Source organism: Protopterus annectens, chromosome 2.part1, assembly GCF_019279795.1.
Source record: "Protopterus annectens isolate FY-2018-M chromosome 2.part1, PAN1.0, whole genome shotgun sequence".
Classification (NCBI taxonomy): Eukaryota; Metazoa; Chordata; order Ceratodontiformes; family Protopteridae; genus Protopterus; species Protopterus annectens.
Genome location: NC_056729.1, coordinates 632,562,279 through 632,580,295, shown reverse-complemented (window position 1 = coordinate 632,580,295; position 18,017 = coordinate 632,562,279).

Sequence of the window (18,017 nt, the reverse complement as noted above, 5' to 3'; positions counted from 1 at the left end):
TGCAAGCACTCAGGTCACTCCAAAGCAAGTACAGGTATGACTCCGTCATTGTCCATGCTGGTGTGAATGACCTGAGACGTACCTCCCTGGACTACATGAAAAGAGACATAGAGGAGCTCTCTGACCATGTAGCCCAGGCTGGTATGACCTTGACCTTGAGTAGCATCTTTCCCTCACCAAGAATGATGCCACAGTAAAAAGACAAGATGATCAGTTTCAACAATTGGCTAAAGTATTGGTGTCATTCAAAGGGGATCCAGTGTCTGTCAGCCTGGGATGACATGCTTGACAAGCCACATTGCTTCGCTAGGGATGGCTTGCACCTGTCACCCTTAGGCTTTCATATACTGGCCAAGGCTCTTGCCACCCCCATAGTGCCTTTTTTAGGCAAGGCTCAAAGGACAAACCCACCTCCATAGACAACCCAAGGATAAAAAAACTAAAGGTAATGCTACTCAATGCCAGAAGTCTAAACCTCAAGATGCACGCACTCAAGGCTCTCCTCAGTATGGAGAAAATCGATGTCTGTGCAGTAACAGAAACCTGGTTCAAGGCTCCTGACAGCACCCCAGCACTACCAGGTTATAACTTATACCATGCGTTTTGGCCCCAAAACTCAGACCGAAGCACAAAAGGAGGGGGAGTATCTATATTCATCAAAGATACCTACACCTCCAGGTTAGTGGCACTGCACAAAGCATCGGAAACCATCCATGTGCAACTAACAGCGGGCAAAACTGCCTTTCAGTTTGTAGCCTGCTACAGAACACCCTCCCTATTACAGGAACCCCACTTGGCATTCCTGAGAACACTGGAGAATATGAAGGTTTCTCCAAACACTATGTTATTGGGTGACTTCAACTACCCAAACATTGACTGAGAAAACTACTCAAGCCCAAACACTCTCGCCCAATGGTTCCTTGAATTTATAAACTCTAAAGCAATGGAACAACTGGTCACCACTCCCACAAGAGGGAACAACATATTGGACATGGTCATCACCAACATGGGGACTCTATGTTCCACACCAGAGGTAAACCCCTCATTGGTAAGATCAGACCACAAACAAATTTCCCTGGACATCCATATCCCATCCCCACCCCCAGCCAAGGAAATCACTGTAAAGAATTTCTCAAAAGCCAACTTTGCACTTCTCAAGACTGAGGTGGAATCCTTCAAAGCCCCTGGGCCAGAGGATAATACAGCCAAATCCGCAGAATCCTTTACAAATGCATTCTATGAGCACCTGCAGGAATACATGGATCGTGCTATCCCAAATAAAACCAAGACTCACTCCTCCAAAAACAGGAGACTGGTCTGGTGGACCCCGGCCATAAATAAGCTATACAACAGAAGGAGGAAGCTACTACATGACAGAGCAAAATCTCAAAAAGGGAAGGCATCTCTGATCAGTATTAGCAAGAAACTTCAATCCCTCATAAAATCATCAAAGGCCCGTTTCGAAAGAAAAATTGCCCTAGTCACTAAAGATAATCACGAGGCCTTCTTTAGTTATGTCAGGAACATGGGCAGAAACTCCCAGCTATGCTCTGAATTGTTGCATAACGGTACAAAATATACTGAACCTACAGACATAGCCAACATCCTGGCAGACAGATTCAGCGCAAACTTCTCCCCCCCTTCCCCCCAAAGGAGAAAATGCCTATCCCAACTGAATGTAACCTCCCTGACATCACAGATGCACAGGTGAAAGCTGCCTCTCCAAAGCAAAAAACACAGCATCTATGGGACCGGACGGTGTGCCAGGCTGTGTCTTACACGAGCTCCAAGAAGAACTGAACCCTCACATTAAGTCACTGTTCAAACGTAGCCTTACAACAGGATATGTACCCAAAGAATGGCATACAGCTACATGGTCCCACTCCACAAAGGTGGTGCCACAATGGACCTTGGAAACTATCGCCCCATAAGCCTGACTAGTCTGGTCTGTAAAGCCATGGAGCGTATTATCATGGAACTCATAAACAAAGACATTGGGAGCCTCCAGACACTGGATCCTACCCAATTCGGCTTTGTTAAGGGCAGATCTTGCCTCTTAAACCTAGTTGATTTCTTTGAAACAGTTACCAAAGCCATAGATGAGGGCAAGGTAGTCCACACAGCCTACCTGGACCTCACAAAAGCCTTCGACACAATACCCCACTCGGGCATCATGAATAAGCTTACCAGCTTAAATATCAACCCCTATATCACAAGATGGGTTGCAAACTGACTCAGAGATAGAACCCACATGGTCAGAATCGCAGGTGCCATGTCCAAATCCAAACCAGTTACAAGTGGCATCCCACAGGGCTCAATTCTGGGACCTCTCTTGTTCGGTATATACTTCTCTGAGGTTCAGGCTAACACAGGGGGATTATGGCTGACAAAGTTCACAGATGACTGCAAACTGGGGGCCATAATCGAATCTCCAGCTGACACAAGCATCCTCCAAAAGGGTCTCACAGAGACAGATGCTTGGTGCCAGATCCACGGCCTCAAGCTAAATGCTAAAAAGTGCATAGTCATCCCCTTTGGGAAAAACAAGGTGCCCACAAATTACCACATAGGTGGTAATCCATTAAGTACGGAAGAAGTAATTAGAGATTTAGGGACCAACGTAGATAGTAATCTCTCCTTTGATAATCACGTTGCCAAAGTGGTTAGAAAGACCTTCTATATAGCCCACCTTATCACGAAAGGGTTTGCATCTAGATCAAGAGAGGTCATTGTACCCCTCTACTCATCACTTGTCAGGCCCATAATTGAATACAATGCCCCTTTTGGGATGTACCTTACCTGACACCTACAGCAACTGGAGAGACCCCAAAAGTACCTCACCAAGAGGATCACGGGCTACAAACAGATGCCCTATGCAGCTCGACTAAAGAAACTCCAGCTCTACTCAGTTGCTTACCACCTACTCAAAGGCGATCTATGCCTGACGTACAAAGCCATGTCAAACCCAGAATTAATGGACATGCTCCACCTCAAAAAATCCAAGTCCCTTAGAGCTACACGCTCCAGGGACCTAAACCTCAGCACAAAAATAAATAGGACATGCTGGAGGGACAGATTCATTTCCCAGAGGCTCCCCTCACTCTGGAATAGAATCCCAATTCATGTTAGACATAGCCCCTCGCTCACTGTCTTCAAGCGAAATCTCGATGCGTGGATGGGAAATCGCAAATTCACCCCTGGGATCTCTTCTGTGTCCCTGCGAGACAGAGGCACAGTAAACTAATCTTAAAAGGGTACCTTCTGTGACCTACTTTACAGAGGCACAGTAGACTAATCTAATAGAGAGGCGGAAGCCAAATACACTCTGGCTAGGCTTATAAATGCCTTAGGGCAGATAGCCTAGTATCTACCTATGAACCTATGAACCTATGACAAAAGATTCCATGAAATTTCATGTGAACAGAGTGTTAAAAATAAAGCTATGATTCTGCAATAGAAAGCAGAACAGTAAAACCATACACACAGCACTACAATTTATATTCAGTTTTACTGAGTAAAAACTCAGAATGATATAATTCTATGATGTAAACATCAAACAGTACATCAGTAAAACACTCAAAATGATATAATACTATGGTGTATGCAAGTAATGTTGTGACTTGACAGGAGGAGAGGTGTGGAAAGAACAGAAAGTGGCTTAATAAGAGATAGCAGAAAGAATAGAAGTATCAACCTGATAATAAGGGAGAAGGACTTTGCTAGGGAGTAGGATTAGCCTGGGGTGTCACATTGGTAAGCCCAATTAGTGTAGAGGTGTGTTTTTAGAGATTTCTTGAACAGAGATAAGAATGTTGCAGCTGTTATGTTAGTGGGCAGAGTTACATTTCTTAGCAATATAGTTTGAGTAGCGAGAGGCCCCTGCAGAGTTGCTGGATTTAGTGACTGCAAGATGAGGTTTGTTGGAGCATAGAACTCTAGTACTGGAGTAAGAATGCATTAGGTTTTGTAATGCAGGGGTTTTCTTGGGCTAGTTTAAAATCTTATAGGTTAGTGTGAGCTGATTGTAAAGGAGGAGATGGGGAAGTTCTAGCTAGTTGAGTTGTTTAAGGGCTAGGCAGTGGTGTGTTTTGTAAGGGCTATTGGTGGCGAACCTTGCTATTTTGTTATAGCAGGTGTTAAGTTTAGTTAGATCTGATTTTCTGAGACTGATGAGAATGGGAGAGGCATGTAGATGTATAGACATAAGATGAGTCTGTGCTATTTTATATCTGGTGCTGTTTGTGAGGAATTTTTTATTTCTATATAGTCCTCCCAGTTTTTTTTGTGTACCTTCTTTATGGTGAGAGAGATGTGGGTACCAAATCTCATGTTGCAGTCTATTTCTACACCTAGTAGCTTGGTATGAGCAACTGGGGAGATGGTTGTTTTGTTGATAGAAAAGATGGTAAATGAGGGAAGGGGCGTGGAGTGATTAGTAGGGCTGAAAATGAGACGTTTGGTTTTATTTGGATTAAGTATTAATTGATAATTGGTGAGCCATTTTTCCACAGTGAGGAAAGAGGCTTGAGTTTGGTCTTGCAGTTCTTGGTAGGAAGGAGAAGAGCAGATAAGTGTTGAGTCATCTGCATATTGGATGACTGAGGCCTCTAGAGTAGAGGTATGTAGGTTATCAGTGAAGATAGAGAAGAGTAGTGGTCTGACGATGGAGCCTTGCGGAACTCCTAAAGAGATAGATAATAAAGGTGATAGTTCCTCCACTGAACTGCTTGCTGTCTGCCTATCAAGTAGCATTGGAACCAGGAAATGGAGGATGAACCAAGATTTAGTTCAGAGAGCGATTTAATCAGAATGTTATGATTGGCCATATCAAATGCCTTGGAGAGGTCAAGAAAGACAGCAGAGACATAGTTGCCATTATTTCGGTGGTTGTTAACTATCTGAGTGAATGAAACAAGTGCAGTTGTGATGCTGTGATGTGGCCTGAAGCCATGTTGATGTTTGTGAAAAGGTTGTTGGTGTTAAAATAGCCCATGAGTTGTTTGTGTATGCACCTCTGTAATATGTTGGACAGAAATGAGGGTATAGCTATGGGTCGATAGTCGGTTAACTCTTTTGAGTTACCACCTTTGTGGAGAGGTATGATGTGTGAAATTTTCCAGATTTCAGTAACTAAATTATCAGATACTGAACAGTTGATGAGAATGGACACAGGACAGGCAATGACATTGACAGCTATTCTCAGGAATTCTGCTGGTAGTTTATCGTCTGCTAGGGTGGTAGGTTTTAGTTTCTTAAGTAGCTTTTTAATAACGTCAGAAGAGACAGGTTGGAATGTTAAGCCTTTAGTATTGTCATGGTACTTGGGTATTTGGTTCAGGGATGGACAGGTTTTGGGCATTAGCAAGAGCAAGAATGGATTCGGTGAAGAATTTGTTAAAAGTTGTGGCAACGTTGAGGGAAGTGTCAGTTAAGGCAGGGGTGGGAGTGTCTGATTTGCCAGGGAGGGGAATATTGTTAATAGCTGTCCAAAATTTTTTGGTGTTATTTTTGTATTTGGTTTGTATGTTATGGTAGTAGTTAATTTTATCTAGTTTTACACATTTCATTGCTTTATTACAAAATTCTAGATATGCCTGCTTGTCTGTATGAGAACTGGTATTATGCCAGTGGGTCCATGCCTTGTCTCTGATTTTAGAAGAGACCTAGTTTCTTTACTCATGCAGGGAACATAGTTGGATTTTACTCTGATAGTTCTGGATGGGGCTTGGGAGTTAAGGATATCTAGGAAGGTAAAGTTGAAGTATTGTACAGCTTTGTTAAGATTCAGAATTTTAAGGGGAGACCAGTTACAAGTCTGTAGTGGATTAATAAAGTTGGCTGAGCTGAGTTTCTTATTGTCTGGTAAGTGGTGGGCTTTTCTTGATATGCACAATGTCTTATTACAAAAGTTGGTAGGTGGTCACTTGAGCTGTCAGGGAGGCAGCCAGATTGCCTGATAAGTTCAGGTCTGTTTGTCAGAAACCAGTCAAGTATTGACTGTTTTTTTGTTAGATTTTGTAGTTCTAGTGGGAGATTGGGTGAGTTGGGAAAAACCATGGAGGTTGGTGAAGTTGGTGGGAGAGTAAGAGTTACAAGTTAACAGATCAATGTTATAGTCCTCCAAGATGATGGTTTCTTGATGTAGGTTGTCAGAGGCCCATTGAAGTAGAGTCTCCAGAGTGGGGAATGTTATTCCCAGGGGGTAAATAGCAGCCAGTTATAATGATACCTTTCTTGGGGTTAAGTGTTAGTTTCGCAATTATAATTTCTGTATTGGAAAAATGTGGAATCTCGATATTTAAGTTTTCTATGTTTAATTCATTTGGAAATAGTAAAGCTACCCCACCTCCTTTTTTGGAGGTACAATCATTCCGTAAGATATTATAGCCTGGTGGTAGAATTTCGTTATTGGTAGTGGTGGGTTTAAGCCAGATTTCAGTTAGTAATACTAGGTCAGGTGAATATAAGGAAAGCTTAGCATGAAGGTTGTGGACTTTATTGCAAATGCTTCTAGCATTTTTGTTTAATATGAGAAGGTCATTGTGTTTTCTGCATAGGTGGAATGAGTTAAGAGGCCTGGATTAGGATGGATGTCTCCACTTAGAGAGAGTGTGGCTGCAATATGTACTTTGGTTCGTAACAGGTAGTGACGTACTTATGATATTTAGAGGATAGTTTGTTGACATGGTGGGAGGGTAGGGTGAATTTAACAGTATAAGGGTATATGTGCATGTGTATGATAGATGGGGAGATGGGGAAATTGGGTGTTATAGATTTTGAGGTGTAAGTAGTAGAAGTAGCTTGGTAAGGTACAGAATTGGGATGTAAGCTGTGATACCTGGTAGTGTAAGTAAGTAGTGTGAGAGATGTTATTAGTATTGATGTTGTGTAAATATTCTTGTGGAGCATGATGTGATGCTATGTGTATGTGCGTATAGAGCTATGTGTGCTAGATAGCACAGTATGCATTGTGGAGTGTGGTGGGTGTTGGATATAATGGCTAAGAGGTAGCTGTGCATTCCTGCTTGGTTGTATTACTTATGTTGTGAAGGAGGAGTGACTATTGAGCTAGCAAGAAGCGATAGAGTGGGAGTGGTGAGGTGATGTCTGTGTAGTGAGTGATGATTGGATGGAGGTGGGGTGTGGGAGTGGTTTGTAGAGTATAAATCTAGGCAGAGTGGGGGATGGGTGGGAATAGGGTTAGGGTAGGGGAGCGGAGTGAGCCCAAGCACAGCAAGGGCAAAAGGAGTGGGCAGAAGCAGCTGGAAGAGGCAAGAGTGCTGGAAAACAATCAACCAGGTACAGCACTAGTATACTAGATATCAGGTAAGCTGTACTATAGCTGTACTATAACCTGCTTCTTTCCCTTACTTCATTTTCCTTACTGCTGTTCTTACTTCCTCTATGGTGAGCTATTCTTCTTCTTTCATTGTTGGTTGTGAATGGGGAAGTACAGTGTCTATGAGGTTTTCTTCATTCAGATATTGCTAGAAGTATTCCCTCCATCTGCATTTAATGTCTTGTGTGAGTGGTGAACAGGTTCTTGCTGGAACCTTTTATGATAGGTGTCTGATGACGATATTCATTATCTTTCTATCTTTGCCTTACAGCCTGTTAAAGTTTCTTTATGCAATCTTCTGAGTCACTTTCCATAAGCTGGTAGATTGCTTCTTATGATTTGTTCTTTACCTTAGCAACTAGCATCTTAGCCTCTGTTAGTTATCCAGTATTCCTTCTTAGCTTGGTCCGTCTTTTCTATCTCCGACTTTTTCCTGTACTCTTTCTTACTTTTGATGACTTTATGGATTTCTGCATTCAACCAGCAGCTTTCATTATGTAATTTATTTCCATGCCTGGTTCAGCTACATAGCTGTCCTGTAGTCCTCACACATGCTGTTTTAAGGCTCTTCAGTTATTCTTTAACCCCATGTATTTCCTTTTCATTCTGAGGACCTACAGCTGTGAATATTCCCTTGCACTATTGTGTTTTCTTTCCAGTCAACTTTGAGATTTTCACCCTAGTGTCTGTTGACCTTAGAGCCTTCTATGACTTCTGCTTGCAGCCAGTGGTGGCAATCAGTGGTTTATGCTGTGGGCTGACAGTTTCAGTGGAGGTGACTTAGCAATCACTGATTCTACCTCAATGGTCTTTCCTTACTTGGAAGACATCTTTCTGAGTTGCATGTTGACCACTCTTGCATGTTGTCTTTTGACTGTCCCTCTTGGTGAACCATGTGTTGGCCACCATCAAGCCATTTGCAGGCAGCAGTCTAGAATGGCCTCTCCTTATTTAATCCAGTTGGCCTACTCATGTGAGCCCAGGCAGTCCTGATATTCTGTTCTGTCAGTCCCAATATGTATACTCAGGTCCCACATTATCAATCTCAGTTCACGTTGTTCTGTTTTATATAGTAGATCCTGCAGCTACTGTCTGAATACAGTCTTTTCCTTACTGTCACAACCCTGCTGTGAGGCATAGGCTGAGATTATGTATACTGCCCTATCTTTACACTGGTGTCTGAATGCCATAAGTCTTGACAATAATTCTGCTTACATTCCTCACTTTTTGAAGCCTTTTCCTTCCCATAAGTTCCACAACATTTCTAGTCTGTCCTCCCCTGATCCCAAGACAAGTGGCTTTGCTGCACTGTCCTTCCATCTTGTCTCCTGGATGCAGAGGATATCTAGCCTCCTTCTTGCCATCATGGCATCAACTTCCAAGCTCAATCCTATCAGTGAAGCTATACACTGAGTGTGCCAATCCTTAGTTCCTTTTTGGAATGCTGATCGGTTTTACATCCAGCTTTCACTCAGCGAAGCTATCTCAGGAAACCCAAGATGGGAAACTGCCAGTGGCCATCAATTAGTTTATTGGCATATGGCTGATGGGCTTATGCCATGCATGCACTGGCCAACAGGGGTATATAGTCTCTTCCCACCATTAGTATGGGTCGCTGTCTGAGGTCTGAGCGGACCACGTCCTCAACCCATTTATCATCCACTTTTAACTGACAAACACCCATGTCCGTTTTTTGTCAGCATTCATCAGTGCAATCAAATCACCTAAAGACATTTTTTACACCATTAAGTGGCTAGTCCATGCACAGAGTGCATTCTGTTATCCATGTTCTCCTATCTAGAGAATACTGCACAAGCCCACCCACCCCCACCCCCAATAGGCACTCAGCATGTTTTTGAGAGGTGGCAGAAATCTCAATGAGACACAGAGAAAATGTGCAAACACCATATAGGCACTGGCCAGAGGTCAGGATTGAATTTTGCACCATGTGTAATGGAAGCGAACAGCATAACGTTATGCAGACTGTGTCTAGATGTCAGGTGAGTACAATAGTGTAACAAAGAAAGAGTGCTATCATTGTACTGAAACAGATGTCTGTATCTACAAAAATATGGATGCCTTTGATGATGAGTTAAGCTCCTCACATTTTATTGAGCAGATGAACCCTAGTATTGTTTGAACTGGAATGTGCTAGATGGGTATACTTTTGAGTTGAATAGTGCTTAAAAATGGACTATAGGGAAATGAAGTTTCTTCCCAATAAACAAGGGAAATGTAATAAGATTTGCAAGTTGTCCTTACCGAAAAAATAAGCATGACTTGACCATCTAGTTTTAGGCAGAGATACTCTTCTTTCCCTAGAATGACACCATTTAACCTGCCATTTATTAAAACCAATCATTTTTTAAACATAGGCATAATTCTTAGAGAGGGAAGAATGCCTGTCAGCACTAGTGGTTTACCTTCTTCATAGCTGTATTTGGCAAGCTCATCTGTTTCCGCTGCATCTTATTAGAATAAAGCACTTGAGATTATTCGCCACCACATAACAACAGAGTCACACTCATTCTTAGAACAGTGACATTTCCTGACCCTGGTAATGTTCCTATTTGCAGTATCAGAGAGACAACTAAGTATAAACCTGTCCTTAGTCAGTCCATTGAGTGTGATACCACAGTATCTGACAACAGAATCAGCTATAATTAAGTCGTCATGATTTGAAGAAGACCTGTGTAGTCTTAAAGGCTCAGACATGACGTCTTGTTAATTCCTTCTATAGATTTGTGTAAGTACAGGTGTTTGCTGTTATTAATGCGGGTACAAATATTAAAGTATCCCCAGATGGCTGAGGTCTTCTAAGTGCTTACCTGGGAAGGCTTAGAAAGGAACTGTTGACAGGATCTGCAGCATAACACAGTGTGGTAGCATGTTGTTTACCCACAGTATGAAAACTTGAGAAACAGAATTCCAATCTGCACAGATAATTGCATCTCTCATGGACCAAGTCAGAAATATCTAACAGTAATGGTTGTTAGTAAATGAGGCAGTTCCTACACTACCTCAATATTCAATACTCTTGGTACTAACAAGCAGCTGAGGTGAGAGGAAAGAGCCTACAGGGTTAAATTAGAATGCAGTGCTAGGGGACCTGTCCTAAGATAAAGTGCAATGGTAGAGTGCTGACAAGGTTTAACTTAAATGTTAACGTGCTGACAGGGTTAACTTAGAATGCTGTATTAGGGAGCTGGCTTTATAACTTACAATTACACAGGAAAGTGTGGTGAGGGAAACAGAGGAGAAACTGATGAAGCAGTAAACAATAGTTAGTATACAAGTTATAGTACTTGGCTTGAGCAGAGATTAACAGTACCAAAATGGAACAGGATTTGAAAATAAAAACATCAACAACAGTAATATGAAAGGTTTAAATCGTTTAACTTTATGGGAAGTAAATAACCTAAAATAACATAAAGTGTAACAGAATCAGCAACAGGAAAAACATGTTTAAGGACAAAAACAGTTTAAAAAAAACAGTAGGAATAGCAGTATAAGAATAAAAACACCAGCTGGAATAGCAGTAGAGGGATAAAAAAAAACCACAACGAAAGTCAGTAAATGCTGTACTTGTTACTGGGAGCTTTACAATGGGATGTAGACATAAAGATAATAAACAGTATCTAATCAGCAGGACACTGATAGTGATATCAGTAATTAACTGGCAATTTCACTTCAGCAGTCACCACAGGGTGCAAGAAGGTTGCAGTCTGTACAAAATTCAGCAGCAGGTCAGGGAACATATATGAACAGATAGTGAATCACAGATGTTATAAAAATAAACAAGCACAAAATTAACTAGGTTTCTCCTGTTATAATCCTGCCTCTATCCTTAACATGTAGGCTTGAAAAAGTGGTATGGTAAGGTGCAATCCTTCACTTCCTATCTAGGAGCAAATCTCACAGGTGAAGAGATACAGAGAGGGAGAGAAAGAGAGAGAGACAGAGAGACAGAGAAAGAGAAGGATAATTTTCTTGTACTAATTCTTGAACTACTCTGAAAACAGTTAGAACAGGGTTTGTACAACAGAAGGTAGGGAAATGCTTGCTATTTGTTAAATTAACCAGTGGACTTCTATGTGGTCTGTAGTTTAGTCAAACACAGCACTAGTTTGCATAACTTTCCAAATTTAAAACTCTAGGTGGCCCTAGGTGAAATGGTGCAAGACAATATGCAGAAAATCAAAACAACCTTCTGTTATACATGCAATAAAAATACAGAAATTTGACTTGCTTGGAAAATAGTATGTTAACTAATAGTTCCAGCAGGTCCAAGTAGGCACCTCAGGATGCACAGAAATCCTAACCAAGTTCAATATAGTGTAGCCCAGTGTGGAAAATGGGCTTGTAATGCAGTACATATCTTCTCTTCTTCTCGGCTTCTCATCTTCAGTGTCTTTTCAATATCTACTTTGTAGGGCAGTACACAACTCTTCCAAAAAGAATGCAAGTTTGTACAATTGTCCATATTTAAAAATTCAAGTGATCTAGTCAAAATGTGATCAAGCCCCTCAGCAAAGACTAAAAGAAGTTTGCCTTTCCTTACAAATATATAAATATATCAAATCAAACACACTAGGAAGGTCAAAGTAAGCAACTCATACCGGAATCCTCACAAAGCATAATGTTTTGTAGTCACACATGTAAATATGGCTTGCAAAACTGTAGATTTCTGTTCTACTTCTCTGCCTTATGAAGATGTGCATTTTAGAAGAGTCTGCATCTAAGCCAGAAAGAGCAATACACTTCACAACCATAAAAACATAGAAATCCAGGCAGTACCAGATTAAGCAGGAGTCCAGTGTGTAACATGAGCCAACCAATCAGTGAAGGATAAAGTGGGATCCCATCCTGTCAAACTGTCATCCAGAATAAAGTCTTTCGGTTTTTCCCGGTTAGGGATCACCACAGCGGAACTCTGGTCCGCTCATGATTGGCAGTGGATTTTTACAGTGCCGAGTTGCCAGCCCGATGCCCAGCCTTCAATGAAGGCAAGCCCATTCATGCTTGCACCTACCTGCATGTCTTTAGCATCATTTAAAGAGCATTATCTTTCATCTCACAAAAGGCATGCTAAGAAACACTCCAGGTAGAAAAAACTGTGTGGAATCCTCACAAACTCTAGGCACAGGCCCTTATAAATATTATCTTCTGGTGACTCACTAGTATAAAAAGATTAGATAAGACAAGGACAAACTTCAAATGTCAAAGTTAAACTACAAGCAGGAAACTCAAGAGCCTCTGAATTAACTGCACATGTGGGGTGGGGAGGTAGAGTAATGTGGGAAAATTCCAAATAGTTATGGGGCAGCAGGCACATGTCCCAAATCCATACTGTTTCTCCTTTCAGAGATGTATAGTCTGACAATTAGTCGCTTGGATTTCTCACTGCTTTATTTTTGAATAACAAGTTTGGACAGTTCACAGAGTTATTATACTGTTCCCCATTTTTCCTAATTGATGGACTGGATATTATGTGAGCCTTGTTTTGGTTTTGATATATATATATATATATATATAGATATATATATATATATATATATATATATATATATATATATATATATATATATATTATAAACACATACAGACAAGATGTATACACACACACACACACACACACACACACACACACACATATATATGTATATATAAATGGGGTGCAATAGATGTGGTTGTAATACACATTTATCATGTGACACTTTTTTTATAATTTTTGTCACTGATGCAAGTGGTCAGATTATCTTACAGTAAAACTACTACAATTCGACTGTTATATACTTTTAAGAGCTATCTCTTTCTCTGCAGTTGTGTGACTGTGGAGTTAGTATATTTAAATTCTGCTGGTGTCAGGACAGAGCCCCTATGTTGGGGGTAAAGTTGGCAAAGCTCTTTATGTAAAAGCAACATTTCTAATTATTTTAGGTGATCTCAAATATAACACATTTGTTTCATTTGTGATCACTTTACTTCAATGTTTTTTTAGATGAAAGTGATCGCCGATGAACTTTTTCAATGTATTTACTGTTGATGAAACTTCATGGGTGATGTAATAACATATATTCATATATATATATATATATATATATATATATATATATATATATATATATATATATATATACACATATACACATGCACACAATGTATTTATGCAAATGCATATGTCTATCTCTGTAGATAGATAGATACATAGATAAAAATATACATATATACATAATTGTAACCCAACACTTCATATTGTTTGCACTGGCAATGCTTCATTGAATACTTTTGCAGTTGTAGATATTTGTTGCCTTCGTTTAATTGTCTTTGCAATAAAACTCCATTATTTCAGAGTCAAAAGAACTATCTCTGTATGTCTACTTGAAAAATAAGCCAGACATGCTTATTACATTTTTGGTGTCTCGTCTTTTGTCTGATTCATGTTGAACTAACTAATATTTCTGTAAACCATTAAACCATTACATAGACCTGACTGTTAATAATTTATTAGCAAATGCAGGGATTGGGATAATTAGGTTAGTATTAATAAGTCATTAAAGTAGAGCATTTAGGCATGAAGCATATTTTAATCCAAACTGCTGACTGCTTAAAATATCATTTTATTGATGAGTGTAGAAAGATTGCTGGTTATATAAAAATGTTATCTGTATAAAAGTGTTGCATTTCAAGCTTAAGAAAATTAATGCTTCAGATGTTTACTAGATTCCATAATTATCAATTTCAGAATAAAATGTTCACATCTTTGCAAACTATATCATAAATGCTCATTTTAAGTATCTGCAGACATAAAATAAATGCTGCATGGATCTCGGGAACAAAGTTCAAAGCTACACAGTACACTAATTTTCAGATGTCAAATCAGCATATTTTAAAAAGAAGTGTCTTGCACAGGATTAATGTTGTTATTCATTTGTACTCATTATCTGGGAGTAACTACTGGCTGAGTGCCACATTTAAAAGAGAGATACATTGTGAAAGCAGCAGCGAACATAGATGCAAAAAGGTATACAAATAGTAGTGCTGATGGAGGAGTCTGTACATAATCATCTATATTATCACAACATTCCTGTAAAGATTAAACTATTTATCATATAAACAATCTGCTATTCTTGCAAAGGAGATATCATTAAGACAAACTTGAGGGGAGATTAGTATATATATTAACCCCTCAGAATGTATGATGGCCCAAAACTGAAGGTTATATAGGGGATCATACAATGTTCAGATGCCAATTCTATCGAGTGCCATTTCAAAATATAACTATACTGGTGCATTGTCTTTCAGTGGAGACATTTTACCTGGTGGCTCATTTGATGTATTTCTACTGTAGGCTTTTGTTACAAGGTGATATAAATGTTGCAGGACTACTGAGTTGGGGATGAGACTGATTAACATAGTAGTCCTTCAACAAACTTGTGTGACTTCTGTCTTAGTGTAGATTGTATGAGGTTTAGGCATGTACACTTTATAGAAATATGCATATGCTTAAACTCTGCATGAATGTTGCCTTTGGCATTTTGTTATTTACACTGTTTCTTGCTATATTTTCCTTTGCTTGAGTACTCAATACATTGGGGATTCATTGCACAGGGACTGATGAAGTGACTGTCTGAGGGAGGTAGCATGGGTAAGGTGGAAATGGATTGCTTATATGTGCATATGTGTATATATATATATATATATATATATATATATATATATATATATATATATATACATAGGCATTGCCGCTTAGATAAAGTCTGCTCTTCAAAATTTCCCTTAGAACTGCCAGTTTTTTAGTTTTAGCACTAAAATCTGTTTCTTTGAGCTCAGCACTTGTTTAGAACTCGTAAGCAATAAATAAGCTACAAATTACTACATCACTCAACTTTCCTCACTTGTCTACAGGAAAACAGTTTTTAGTACTTAATAAAGAAGCACCTATCCAGAGATGTCTCAGGGTCAGCTCCCGGTGTTTTCTCCTGTCTACCTGATGAATCTGGGCATTTTGGGGCAATGCAGCAGTTGCCTCATGTACACAGACAACCCTCTCCTCCTACCACCCAACACTACAACCTGTGAGAGATGCACTTATATAGCCAAACTGGAAGCAAAGCACTCTTCACCCAAGACTGGACTAGACAGTCAAGAGTAGAAGGTAAACACTTGCACCACACCACACTCATCACATAGTCCCTCAAAACCTACACCACCAAAACACACACATAGCAACACAAAACACACACCTACATTCATTGAGGTTCTCAATAAAAATCTGTTCAAGCAACAGAGACCTCCAAAGCAGAAACACAAGCAACCTCCACCCCCCAACACAACCCAAATGACACATAGCCCCCAAACTCAGTGGGCCACTCAACCACAGCCCATAAGGCATAACAACATACCCAACACTCTAGTCATAGGGGACTTTATAGTCATGCACACTGATGTTCCACTCACCAAGCTAAACAAGGAGAAAGCTACTGTCAGCTGACTGTTGGGTTCCAGGATCCACCACATAATGTATGTACTCAGGTCACTTCACAAGAAGTACAAGTATGACTCTGTCATTGTCCATTTTGGTATGAATGACCCAAGATGTACCTCTCTGGACTACATGAAAAGAGACATGGAGAAGATCTCCGACCTTGTAGCCCAGGCAAGTATGACCCTAGACCTGAGTAGCATCCTGCCATCACCCAGAATGATACCACAGTACAATGACAAAATGATTGACTTCAACAATTGGCATAACTTCTGGTGTCATTCTAAGGAGATCCAGTATCTGTCTACCTGGGATGACATGATTGACAGACCACGATGCTTTGCCAGAGATGGCCTGCACCTGTCACCCTTGGGATTCCAGGTACTGGCTAAAGTTCTTGCTACCCCTATAGTGCCTTTTTCTAGGCAAGGTTCAAATGACAAATTCACCACCATAACAGGTACAAGCAAGCAAAATCTGAGGGTAATGATACTCATTGCTAGAAGTCTAAACCTCAAAATGCATTCACTTGAGCACTCCTTAAACTGGAGAACATAGACATCTGTGCAGTGACAGAGACCTGGTTCAAGGTTCCAGAGAGCACCCCTGCATTACTAGGCTATAGTTCATCCCACACCTTTCGGCCACCTAACCTGGACCGAAACACTAACGGTGGAGGCTTGCCCATATTCATTAAGGATATCCACACCTGCAGGCTAGTTGCGCAGCATAATGCATCCAAGATTATCCAAGTGCAACTAACTCTGGGCAAGATCCAAATTGTAACTTGCTATAGATCCCCCACCATGCACCAGGATTCCCACTCCTCATTTCTTGATACACTGGAAAATATTAGGGTACAACCCAACACTCTAATAATGGGTGGTTTCAACTACCCCACCATTCAATGGGAAAACTACTCATGTATCAACACTTTTGCTCAATGTTTTCAGGAATTCATAAATTCCAACACCTTGGATCAACTTATCCACACCCCCACCAGGGGCAGAAATATCTTAGACCTGGTCATTACCAACATGGGCGACCGGTGTTCCACAAAAGAGGTCAATTCCTCATTGGTCAGATCCGACCAAAAGCTAATCACCCTAGACATCCACATCCCTCCCCCAACCCCCATTAGGGAACCAATGTAAAATATTTCTCCAAAGCCAACTTCACACTTCTTAAGACAGAAGTGCCAAACTTCACGACATCCATGCAGATGGACAATAGAGGTATGACTGCTGAATCCTACACAAATGCACTTTATAAGTACTTACACAAGTGCATGGATTGTGCTATCCATAACAGAACCAAGATGCTATCCTCCAAAAAAGGAAGCCAATCTGGTGGTCCCCTGCCATAAACAAGCTCTACAGCAGAAGCAAGAAACTGTTGCAAAAAAGAATAAAATCCCATGATTGGAGGAACTCCCTGGTCAGCCTCAGTAAGAAGCTGAGATCCCTCATAAAATCCTCCAAAGATAGATATGAAAACAAAATCGCCACTGATTCTAAAGGCAACCACAAAGCATTCTATAGCTAAATCAATCTGCTCTGAGTTACAGCACAATGGCACTAAATATACAAAACCAACTAATATTGCCAACAATCTGGCAGAGAGGTTCAGTGCTAACTTTACTCCCCTCTCACACCCTAAAGGGCCCATCTCTATACTGGAAGAATGCAAAGTTCCTGTAATCACGGCTGCACAGGTAAAAAATACACTCTTCAAAGCCAAGAACACAGCATCCATGGGAGCTGACAACATCCCAGGCTGCATTCTGCATGAACTACAGAATGAACTGGTACCCCACCTAAGCACCATGTTCACTCATAGCCTCACCTCAGGCTTTGTGCCCACCCTGCAAAGGGGGAGCCACCACAGACCCCGGGAACTACCGCCCCATTAGCCTAATGAGCCTGGTCTGCAAGGCCATGGAACATAACATCATGGAACTTATAAACAAAGACATTGGTAATCTCCAAACTCTGGACCCCACCCAGTTCAGGTTTGTAAAAGGCAGATCATGTCTCCTAAACCTGATAGACTTCTTTGAAGCAGTCACCAAAGCCGTAGATGAGGGTAAGGTGATTCATACAGCCTATCTAGATCTCGCCAAGGCTTTTGACACCATAACCCAATCTGGAATTATAGATAAACTCACTAAACTAGGTATAAGTCTCTATG